An 11716-nucleotide genomic window follows, 5' to 3' on the forward strand; every position below is an offset into this window, starting at 1 on the left:
AGGGTGGGTGGTCTCCAGGTCAAAGCCTGGTGCCCCTCAGACTGTCAGTGTCTTGCACTTACCCAAATGGGGCCAAGGCTTGGGAGGATCCTGGCCAGGCCCTTGTGGGTCCCACAAAGATGCCCAAGTGGTGTCAACACCACCTGGTTCTTCTTCCATAAGTAGGCATTTCACACACTTAGCGCCTGTCCTCCATCGTCATGGCCCTGCTTTAGCCCCTTCCTCACTCTCTCTCCCAAACCATTGCAACTTGCCTCTTCTGCCCCATTCCCCCTCCCTCCCCCCACTGCCAGCTGTCCTGCAGAGCGGCCTGTGTCCATCTGCTACTCAAAGCCCTTCTGTGGCTCCCCACAGCCTGCAACTTAGAGTCTACTCTCCTGAGCCCGTTATGGCCTAGCCCCCGCCCCCAGCTGCCCCAGCTTCCCTCAGGCGTCCCTTTCTGCCCGTGCTCACCCCCCGCCCCCAGCCCGGAGCCAACTGGCTCTCCCTTCACCCCTGGCACGCAGCCCTGGGCCTCAGGCTCTTCCTTCTGCTTGAACACCTGCCTTGCAGTGAGGATCGAGGGGTTACTCATGTAACCACTGGATTAATGTCTCTCTCCCGCTGCTGGCCCCTAAGCCACGTGCCCAGACTATGCTCAGTGAAGGCAGGAACAATGCCTAAATCTCAGCCCTGTCCCCAGAGGGCCTAGCACAGTTTGTGGCCAGAGCAACCTTTTCATAAATTATTGAATGAATGAGTGACTCAGGTCCATCCCCTGCCACTGCCTGCAGCCTCATCTCCTCCACTCCCTGCTTCACTGCTTCTGGGTCCAGAACCATGAGCTGCCTGTGTTTTTCCTGCACACCCGCTGGCCTCCTCACTTTTGTGCCTATTCTCATGCTGTTGCCTCTGCCTGGTATACCTGGCCCTCACCCGCTTCCCTGGCTGACTCCAGATCTCAGATGCACATGCTCAGGTGTCATCCACTCAGAGGTTCCCCCTCCCCCAGCCATGCTCACCCCAGGCTCCCGTAACGCACACGCACCTGTGGCTCTCATCTGTGCATCTGAGGCCCCTCAAGGACAGTGGCTGCGCTTTATCCCCCAGCGTGTCCTCAGCATCCAGCATAGTACCTGGCTTAGCTTAAGTGCCAAATAAACATGATTGAATAAATGAGTGACTGAATGAAAGTTGCCCTCTGTCTCTGGGCCTCAGTTTCCTCATTCCATTCATAACAGGAGCAAGGCACTGTGCTAAGTGTGTACCTACGTTATCTAAGCCTCACTCAGCTCTACTATTATTGCCATTTTGCAGAAGAGGAAACTGAAGCCCAGAGTGGTTCAGTAATTGGTTCAAGGTTACAGAGTTAATATTTGAATCCCGGTCATTCAGCTCCACAGCACCCAGTGCATTGTTGAGCCCCCACTATATGAAAGTGCTGTGGGGAGGGGGTGCTGCCGAGATAACTGAGATCCAGCAAGGACTTAGGATCTGATTTGTAAAGCACACAGGTTCGGCCCTCAGAACCACCTGAGAGAGAGGCTGGGCCAAGACTAAGATTCCCATTTTACTGTTGGAGAAACTGAGGCCCAGAGAGTAGAGTGACTAAGCCTACTGAGCAGGAAGGATCTCCCGGGCCTACAGCCGGGACTGCTCCCCTGCCAGGGCAAGAGCTCCCAAGACACACCCACTCAGGCTGGCAGGGGATTATGTCCTGTTTGGCCCGTTCCCATACAGGCATCAGGGAGCAGCCCTGACCCGGGGTAGGCCAGGCTGGATAAATTTGGACAAGCCACTGTGCTCTGCTCCCTTTTATAAAACCACAGAAGGATGACTGAGCCAGGAAAAGGAGGACACCTGCACTGCATCTGCTCCCGCTCGCATGCACCGCGAACCCCAGCCCCCAGGCAGGATGCTCCAGAGGGGCTAGCCTGTGAATGGGGAGAATCTCTACCCACCTCCTGATTCCGGCTAGGGCGAGGGGCTGAATCGGGGAGGACAGGAAACAGCTGAGTCAGGAGAAAGCTTCAGCCAGAGCTTTGGCGAGGTTTGGGGGATTTTCCCAGCAACTGCACCCCACTCCCGCCCACTGGGAGGGGCCCTGGCAGAGACCAGGCTTGGGTCACACAGCTGATTCATCTGAGGAGGGAAACTCCCCGTTTCTCTGACGCGCATCCCCCAGGTGCTGAGGAGTAACCTGAGGGCACCTAGCCCAGAAACCTACCTTTCCTTGATTACTGGCCTCCTAGTAGGGCTTGAAAACCCCCCAGGCTGGACAGAGGGACAGAGTTGGGCAGGGTGGCAGGGCATCGGGGCAGCTTCCTAGGGAATAGAGGCAGAGACTGGAACCAGAGCGACGGCTGGACAAGGGGCACCTCAGGCATTTCCCCCCCCTTACCCATTTTTCAGATGAGAAAACTGAGGCTCAGATAGCAAGAACAAACACACATGCAGACCTGCTCTGTTCCAGACACTACTCTAAGCAGTTTGTACACATTCACCCCTTTTGGTCCTCACAGCCCTCATTTTCCTGAGGAGTAAACTGAGCAGAAAGGGGGTAAGTAAAGTCAAGGCTGGAAATGCTCCGGAGGCTCTCCACAACGCCCGAGCGCTGTGCACACCCCTACGGCGGGGTGCTCCCCCCTCTCCCTGAGCACCTCTGGCCCCAGGGGCCAGAGACCTCCCTGGGGTGAAGTCTGAAGTGGTCTCTGGGGACCCTTTATCCTCGCGTCCCAACTCAGGCCCCTGGGAACCCTAGAGGACAGGCAGGTCACCCACGGGACCCTGGCTCCTCCGAGGCTAAAGGGAGAAAGCTGGCTCCTGCAGAAAAAAAAATCAGCCAAACCCACAGAGGGCAGGAGAGGGCAGCGAGGCGTTCCCGCCAAAATCTTCCTCTGGAGGGTTTTGACTCCTTTCCAAAGACCAATCCTTTCCCGCCCCCCCCATCCCTGCGTCAGAGCCTCCCTTTCCTGTCTGCCTGCCCCCGGCCCTGACACCACACACACTCATGCCCGCACACACAGGCACACACGTGCACACCGAGAGTCCAGCCTCCAGGCCACTGCCGCTCAGCAGGCCGGCCCTGCGCCCTCTGCACTGGCTACTCGAGGGGAGCTGAGGGTGTGGCTCTGTGGAGTGTAGCCCCACGCGTGGAGGGCCTCACGCAGACAGCCTCTGCCCATCTGGCTCCCACTCACAAGCGGATGACTCACCCCCTTGCCCCCCATGACTCAGTTTACACGGGTGCCCAGAGGTCCTCCCAGCGAGGGTGGGGTGGTTTATTAGCCCAGCCCAGGCCCACCAGCCTTTCATCCCTGGATGAGAGTTTCATCCCCCTCCTGGCCCACAGCCAGAGCTGGCACCCGGAGCCTGGAGGTGGCGGGAAGCCTCAGGCCTGGGAGGGTAGGAGAGTCCAAGAACTGAGTGACAGTCCCCAACTTCCCTGGGCCTGGGTCTGCAGGGAACAGCAGCTACTCTAAGAAATAAGAGGCCAGGCTGAGCGGGCAGAGCACCATCACGGGCACCAACAGCAGAGCCCTCGATGTCCTGCATTCAGAGGAAATGGTCCACGTGGCACAAAACATAACAGCAAGAAAACCCTCACTAACGTGTATTGATCGCTTACTGTGCCAGTCCTGTGCTAAGTGCCATCCACACCTTACCTCATGTACTGCCCCAATAATCCCCTGAAGAGTGTGTACAATCATTATGATCTCCTTCTTAAAAGTGAGGAAACAAGCATAAAGAAGAGAATGACCCAGGTCACACAGCCAGGACTCAAACCCAGGCCATCCAACTCCAGAGCTCACGTTGTTATCCCTCCTGCCTCCCTGAGCCGCGCTGGTTGGAAGAGGGATGACGGCCCAGTCTGCCCTGCCCCTTCCCCCAGCGCACCTCTGCGGAAACCTCTGGTTTTAGGGATCACTGTATGTAAACCACTAATCTGCAAGAAGGAAAAACTGAGGCTCCCAGAGGGAAAAAGACTGGCCTGAGGTCCCATAACAAATCAGAGGTGCAGCCAGAGCTGGGACCATGTAGTTAACACTCTCCCCAGTGCCCTGGGATGGAGAGGTCTGCCCCCGCACAGACTCCCTGTAACCCTTTAGCCCAGCTCCTTTCCCTCTCTGGAGCCTCATGTGCTCCTCTGCACCATGGGGACAGGACTGCCTTCACAGCAGGGTGGCGTGAGGCTCAAAGGACAGCAGAGGGACCAGTGCTCAGTGGCATCTGGGGAATGAAGAGGGTGATACCTAGGCCCTGGAAGCAGCAGCCCAGCCCCTTCTCATCCCACCCTGTTCCTCGGCCCGGGCCCCACCAAATGGCTTCCTCCACCCCACGGGCCAGAAGACCTTCCCATAAGGGACTCCAGCCCCCTCCTCCCCAGACTCCAGCCTCAGTAAAGTGAGCATAGGTCCCTTCCCCGTTCAAACAGTACTCAGGGGTCCTCTTGTCCTCCAGCCCAAGTCAAGCCCCTCACACGGGACTAAGGGCCCTGGCTTAGGCCTCACTCAGCCCACCCTTGCCATCATGGTCCCAATACACATTCTAGCACATGCCCTGGACAACAGGGAGCCTGGCCTCGCCTCTCCCAACCCCCGGGTCTTTGTAAAGCCTACTGACTCCAAATCCAGAAATATCTCCTCCATCTTCAGGTACCCCTCAACCAGGAAACCTGCTCCCCCTACCCTCACAATAGGAAAGCATCCTTCCTTCCTGGGCGCTCCTGTAATTCCCCCAGCGCTCTCCAGCTCCTGGCCCCAGCACTCTCTACCTTCCACCAGGGATGTTTTCCTCAGCAGCTGATCCCTTTTTTGGGCTGTAAACACCTTGGGGCCAGGACCAAGTCTACCTCCCTATCTCCCCGACTGCTGGTTCCATTCGACTTTAACTCTGTTAATTCAGGAGAATGGATAAACTTGTCCATCATGCAATGGGACCAGACTCAGAAATCAAAGGAAGTGAATTACTGCTACCCACAACCTGGATGAATCTCACAGACATAATGGTGAGAAACGGAAACCAGACACAAAAGAGCACACACCGTATGATTCCACTGATGTGAAAATCTAGAAGAGACAAAACTGATCTATGGTGATAGAACCGAGATAAGTGACTTTCTGGGGTAGGGAGGATTGACTGCAAAGGGGCAGGAGAAAATTTGCTGGTGGATAGAAATATTCTATATCGTGAAGGTGCTTACATGAGTGAATACAAATGGTCAGACATAAGACCAGCACATTTTTTTAATGTAAATTTTACTGAATGTAAAATATACCTCAACGAAGTAGATTTTTGTTTGATGGGGCAGGTCTACATATACTCAGTGGAAGGATTTCCAAGATATAAGAAAACAAAAAAGCAAGGAGCAAAACAGGGTGTAGAGCAGGCTAACTTCTGGGTAAAAAGATAGGCAAGAGACTGAATACAATAGAGAGGGAGGCTTTTCACTGTACACCCTTGTGTAGCTTCTGGATCTTGAAGCATGTAAATGTATTACCTAGTTGAAAAACAAATGCAATGAAAAATTTTAAAACATAAGGCAAAGTAAAAAATAAAAAACATGTTTTAAAATAATTTTTTATCTTACATGCACTATATATATATATAGTGTTTTGTGTTTGTCTCCCCCAAACAGAAAATCTTTAAAAATTATTCTGAGCAGGTTAAAAAAAAATGTAATACCCTGCATAGTGCTATGGGACTCTATTACATGAGGGATTTAACCTAGGTTAAGGACTCATGGGACTTACCTGGTGGCGCAGTGGTTAAGAATCCGCCTGCCAATGCAGGGGATACGGGTTCGAGCTCTGGTCCAGGAAGATCCCACATGCCGCGGAGTAGCTGAACCTGTGTGCCACAACTGCTGAGCCTGCACTCTGCAGCCCGCGAGCCACAACTACTGAAGCCCGTGCACCGAGACCCCGTGCTGCACAATGAGAAGCCCGCGCACCACAATGAAGAGTAGCCCCCACTCGTCGCAACTACAGAAATCCCGAGTGCAGCAACGAAGACCCAATGCAGCCAAAAATATATAAAAAATTAAAAAAAAAAAAAAAAAAAGGACTCATGAGGACTTCCCTGGTGGTCCAGTGGTTAAGAATCAAACTTCCAATTCAGGGGACGCGGGTTCAGTCCCTGGTCGGGGAACTAAGATATCACATGCCATGGGGCAACTAAGCCCAAGTGTTGCAACTACTGAGCCTGCACGCAACAACTAGAGAGAAGCCCGCATGCCACAAAGAAGAGCCCGCATGCCACAAAGAAGAGCCCACATGCCGCAACTAAGACCAAATGCAGCCAATAAACAAATAAATAAATAAATAAATAAAGGACTCATGGACTCATGGAAGGCCTCCTGAGGAAGTGATGGGGAAACTGAGACCTGCAAGATGAGAGTTGCCCAGGCAAGGGGATGAGGGAGGGCATTGTGGGCAGAGAGAATAGCCTCTGCAAAGGTGAGAAGCTTGGTCCAGTAGTAAGCCTGGTGCACAGAGAGTAACTGGGTGCTGCTGAGGGAGGACCCTGGGCAGGTGGCCCACACCTGGAAGGGCCTGGGATGCCATGTTAAGGATTCTGGCTGTTTTCAAAGGACAGACCAGTAAGGCAGTGAGGAGCTCAGGCTCCGGAGACTGACTGCTTAGGTTCAAATCCTGGCTCCGCAATTTCCTTGCTGTGTGGCTTTCAGCTAGTTGATTAATTTCTCTATGCCTCCATTCCCTAATCTGTAAAATGGCTATAATATTATTATCTGTCTCTACACGGTTGTTGTGAGGATTAATGAATTACTTTGAACGGTGCCTGGTTCATAAGGGCTACATGAGCGCGAGCCACTAGTGTGACCCTTTTGGCCCTCCAAGTCCCCCAATCAACAGACAACCAAAAAGAACACAGAGTGTGTCAAGCATCCTGACCCCACCCCTTCCCAAACCTCAGACCCTCCTGTGTAGCGATTTGAAGCGTGGTGGCTCGGAAGGGTCCAAGTCTGAGGGCGAAATGGTCAGAATTGTAAGAGGTTTTTCTGTGAACATTGTCAGGATTTTAAAAATTCCTCAGGCTGCTTGTGGGAAGTGGAGGGGAGGGAGCAAGCTGGAGGCTGTGGAGAGTGTCCAGAACAGATGGGAGGGGACTAGGACCAAGGGAAAAAAATCTTTTTGTTGAAATGAACTGAAATGTCACCTCCAGATGTGGGGAGACTGGAATTCTGACCCACTGCTGGTGTGTTGGAGACCTGTTGGAGAGAGTCAAAGCCAAATTTATAGGTACCCTATGACCCACAGATCCACCCCGGGCACATATCCAAGAGAAGTGAGTGCAATTGGCCACCGAAGGACATATCAAGAATGCTCACGAGGGAATTCCCTGGCAGTCCAGTGGTCAGGACTCCGTGCTTCCACTGCAGGAGGCACGGGTTCGATCCCTGGTTGGGGAACTAAGATCCTGCAAGTCACGCGCAGCACAGCCCCCCAAAAAAAAAAAAAAATGTTCACGGCAGCCTTATTCAGAAGAGCCCCAAACTTGGAGAGCCCCCAATATCATCATCAGAAGAATGTAGAGAGTGATTATGGGATATTTGTGCAATGAAATGCTACACAGTAATGGGAAAGACCAAGCTACTGCTTTACCCAACAATGTAGACGAATCCCTCAGACATGCTGTGTAAAAGGAGCCAGACCCCGGACTTTCCTGGGGGTCCAGTGGTTAAGGCTCCGTGCTTCCATTGCAGGGGGCGCGCAGGTTCGATCCCTGGTCAGGGAACCAGAATCCCACATTCCGCATGGTGCGGCCAAAAAAAAAAAAAAAAAAGAAACCAGACCCAAGAGAGTACATGCTGTATGTTTCCATTTACATGAAGTTCAAGAACAGGCAAAACTGATCTATGACTCTAGAAGTCAGAATAGTGGTTACCTATAGATGGGGGTTGGTGAGTGGGAGGAGGTACAAAGAGGTTCTGGGCTGTTGGAAATACCCTACACCTTGATCAGGGTGGTAGCTACATGCGTTTACATACATGTAAAAAATCACTGACCTGAACATGTTGGATGAGTGCACTTTACTGTAGGTATGTTAAACTTCAATTTCATCAACAACCTAAATATAAGAATCAAAATTATAAAACTATTAGAAGAAAACATAGGGGTGAGTGTTCATGACCTCAAATTTGGCAATGGACTCTTCAATTGGACACTGGGAGCATGAGCAACAGAAGGAAAAATAGATGAACTGAACTTCAAAAAAATTATAAAAACTTTTGGGCATCAAAGGACTTTATGAAGAATGTGAAAAGACCACCTACAGAATGTTAGAAAACATTTGCAAATCATATATCTGATAAGCGTTTGGTAGCCAGAATATATAAAGAACTCATATAATTCAGCAACAACAAAAAGAAAGCAACCTAATTAAAAATGGGCAAAGGACTTAAATACACATTTGTCCAAAAAATATATACAAATGGCCAACAAGCATATGAAAAGATGTTCATTGGTCATTAAGGAACATGATTGGTTATTAAGGAAATGCAGATCAAGACACAATGAATAGAGAACAAACGTATGGACACCAAGGGGGGAAAGCGGCGGTGGGGGGGGGGTAGGGGGTGGTGTGATGAACTGGGAGATTGGGATTGACATATATACACTAATATGTGTAAAATTGATAACTAATAAGAACCTGCTGTATAAAAATATAAATAAAATAAAATTCAAAAAAGAAAAAGAGACACAATCACTTCACACCCTCTAGGATATATTTTAAAAACAGAAAATAATAAGTGTTGGCAAGGATGTAGAGAAATTAGAACCCTCAGGCACTGCTGGTAGGAATGTAAAAGGGTACAACCACTGTGTAAAACAGTCTGGCAGTTCTCACAAGATTACACAGAGAGTTACCATATGACCCAGCAATTCCACTGTTAGGTATATGCCCAAGATAAATGGAAACACATGTTCACACAAAAGCTTGTACACAATGTCCACAGAAGCATTATTCATAATAGCCAAAAAGTAGAAACAACCCAACGTCCATCAACTGATGAATAAATAAATTGTGGTACAGCCATAAAATTGAATATTATTCAGCCATAAAAAGGAATGAGGTGTTGCTACTTGCTACAACACTGATCAGCCTGGAAAACATTATGCTAAGTGAAAGAAGCCAGACACAAAAGGTCACAAATTGTACAATAAATTTTCCATTTATATGAAGTGTCCATATGAGGCAAATCTGTAGAAACAGAAAGCAGATTAGTGGATACCAGGGGATGGGAGGAGGGGCTCATTGGGAGTTATTACTTAATGGATATGGAGTGTTTTTCTGGGATAATTTAAAAGTTTTAAAACTAGAGAGAAGTGGTGGTTGCACAACATCGTGAATGCACAAAATCCCATTGAAGTGTACACTTTAAAATGGCTAGGAAGGAACTTCCCTGTTGGTGCAGTGATTAAGAATCCGCCTCCCAATGCAGGGACACCAATTCGATCCCTGGTCCGGGAAGACCTCACATGCCGCGGAGCAACTAAGCCCGTGCGCTGCAACTACTGAGCCTGAGCTCTAGAGCCCGCGAGTTACAACTACTGAAGCGCACGCGCCTAGAACCCGTGCTCCTCAACAAGAGAAGCCACCGCAATGAAAAGTGTGCATACTGCAACGAAGAATAGCCCCAGCTCGCCATAACTAGGGAAAGCCCATGTGCAGGAAGGAAGACCCAACGCAGCCAAAAATAAAAATCAATTAATTAATTAAAAGACTTTAACAAAACATTAATTTAAAATGGCTAATTGTATATTATATGAATTTCACCTCAATTTTAAAACTAAATAAACTTCAATGTAGAAAGTGAACGGAAACTGGAAAACATAAACATCACCTACAATGCCCTGGGAGCATTGACAGAACCTACTGGGCGCAAGGCACACTCATCCACCACCTCCTTTCACCTCATTGCAGTCCCAGGAGGTGGAGATTGTCAGGGGCTCAGAGAGGGAAAGTGATTGAGCCAGTCTCACACAGCTGCCAAGGGACAATGCCTGGATCTTTCAGACCTCCCAGCCCCCAGACTCCTGAAACTACTGTGGCCCCCTGGGATTCTCACCAGGCCTCCCTGGGTGGGAGCCGGTGAGGTCAGGGGCCAGGAACGTTACTGCAGCCACGAGGCGGGCGTTAGTGACTGAGGAGCTTGGAATGTGCTGTCTCTGAAAGGACCTCTTTGTGGCTCCACTGACGGTTAGAGCAGGAAGGGACTTTCAGAGTCACGTAATCACACACACACACACACACACACACACACACACACACGAAACCTGAGCCCCTGCTCAGTCACTGTCCCAGGCTGCTTGGGGAGTGGGGGTAGGGTGGTGTTTCTGGAGCCGGCAGACGAATGCAGTCAAGGCTGACCTGTGTTAAGCCTCGCATGTGCCACAACCTGGCTGCCTGTGTCACTCCGACCTGTCCTGCTTGGACTTAGCCAAGGAATTCAGATATCAGTTAGTGTGTGTGCATGCGCATGAGTACCTTAGCATGTGATCAGAGCCCCCAAAGCTCCCAGCCCTGGGGCTTTTTATTAACACGTAATTATTTTTGCTATTTGTCAATTTTTACTATATGCTGTATGAAGCATGTGACATCATTTTATATCTATTCTCCGACAACCCTGAGACGTTATCACTATATAGTTATCGTTATGTCTTCATTTTACAGATGAGGCTCTGAGAGATTGTATGCCTCATCCAGAGCACACAGCTGGCGAGCAGCCTAACCAGAATTCGAATTCAGACCTCAGGCTTGTCTGATTCCAGCATATCTGTTCTTTTCCGTGAATCACACTGCCTCAAAAAATCTCTCTCTCTCTCTCTCTCTCTCTCTCCCTCTCTCTCTCTCTCTCTCTCATGCACGCACATGCACACACACACGTGCACACACACATGCACACACACACACACACCCCCATATATTTCTCATTCTGGTAAACTGCTGGTGGTTCCTTTTCTTTTTAGAGAATGACAAGCATTGAGTAGAATAAGGGCAGGGGAGAGGCACCAGGCTGGTAAACACCTTCTGTGTGCATATCACTTTACGGCCTACAAAGCACTTTCACATTTGTGATCTCATCTGATTCCACAGCAACCCCATGAGGTCAGCAGGAGGCTCAATTATTCCCATTGGGAGTGGGACTCAGAAGGAAGGTGACCCGCCCAGGGTAACAGAGACAGAAAATGGTGGTACTGAGACTGGAAGCCCAGGGCCAAGCTGGCCTCTTGGCTCTAAGTCCTGAATGTGTCAACTGACCCTGACGTCTGTCCCCAAGGAAGGCAGCCCAGGTCCCCACCTTCCTGAAATCTTCCTTCCCTGAGGACAAAACTGGAGCTGATCAAAAGGAGGTGCCAATGGAGGGCCTCCCTAGTGGCACAGTGGTTAAGAATCTGCCTGCCAATGCAAGGGACACAGGTTCGAGCCCTGGTCCGGGAAGATCCCACATGCCGCGGAGCAACTAAGCCCGTGAGCCACAACTACTGAGCCTGAGCTCTAGAGCCCGCAAGTCACAACTACTGAGCCCACATGCCACAACTACTGAAGCCTGTGCGCCTAGAGCCCGTGCTCTGCAACAAGAGAAGTCACGACAACGAGAAACCTGCGCACTGCAACAAAGAGTAGCCCCCGCTCACCGCAACTAGAGAAAGGCCACGCACAGTAACAAAGACCCAACACAGCCAAAAATAAATAAATAAATAAATAAACA

The sequence above is a fragment of the Delphinapterus leucas genome, chromosome 7 (assembly GCF_059928025.1).
Source record: "Delphinapterus leucas isolate spDelLeu-1000000601 "Yukka" chromosome 7, BTC_Dleu_Yukka2, whole genome shotgun sequence".
NCBI lineage: Eukaryota > Metazoa > Chordata > Mammalia > Artiodactyla > Monodontidae > Delphinapterus > Delphinapterus leucas.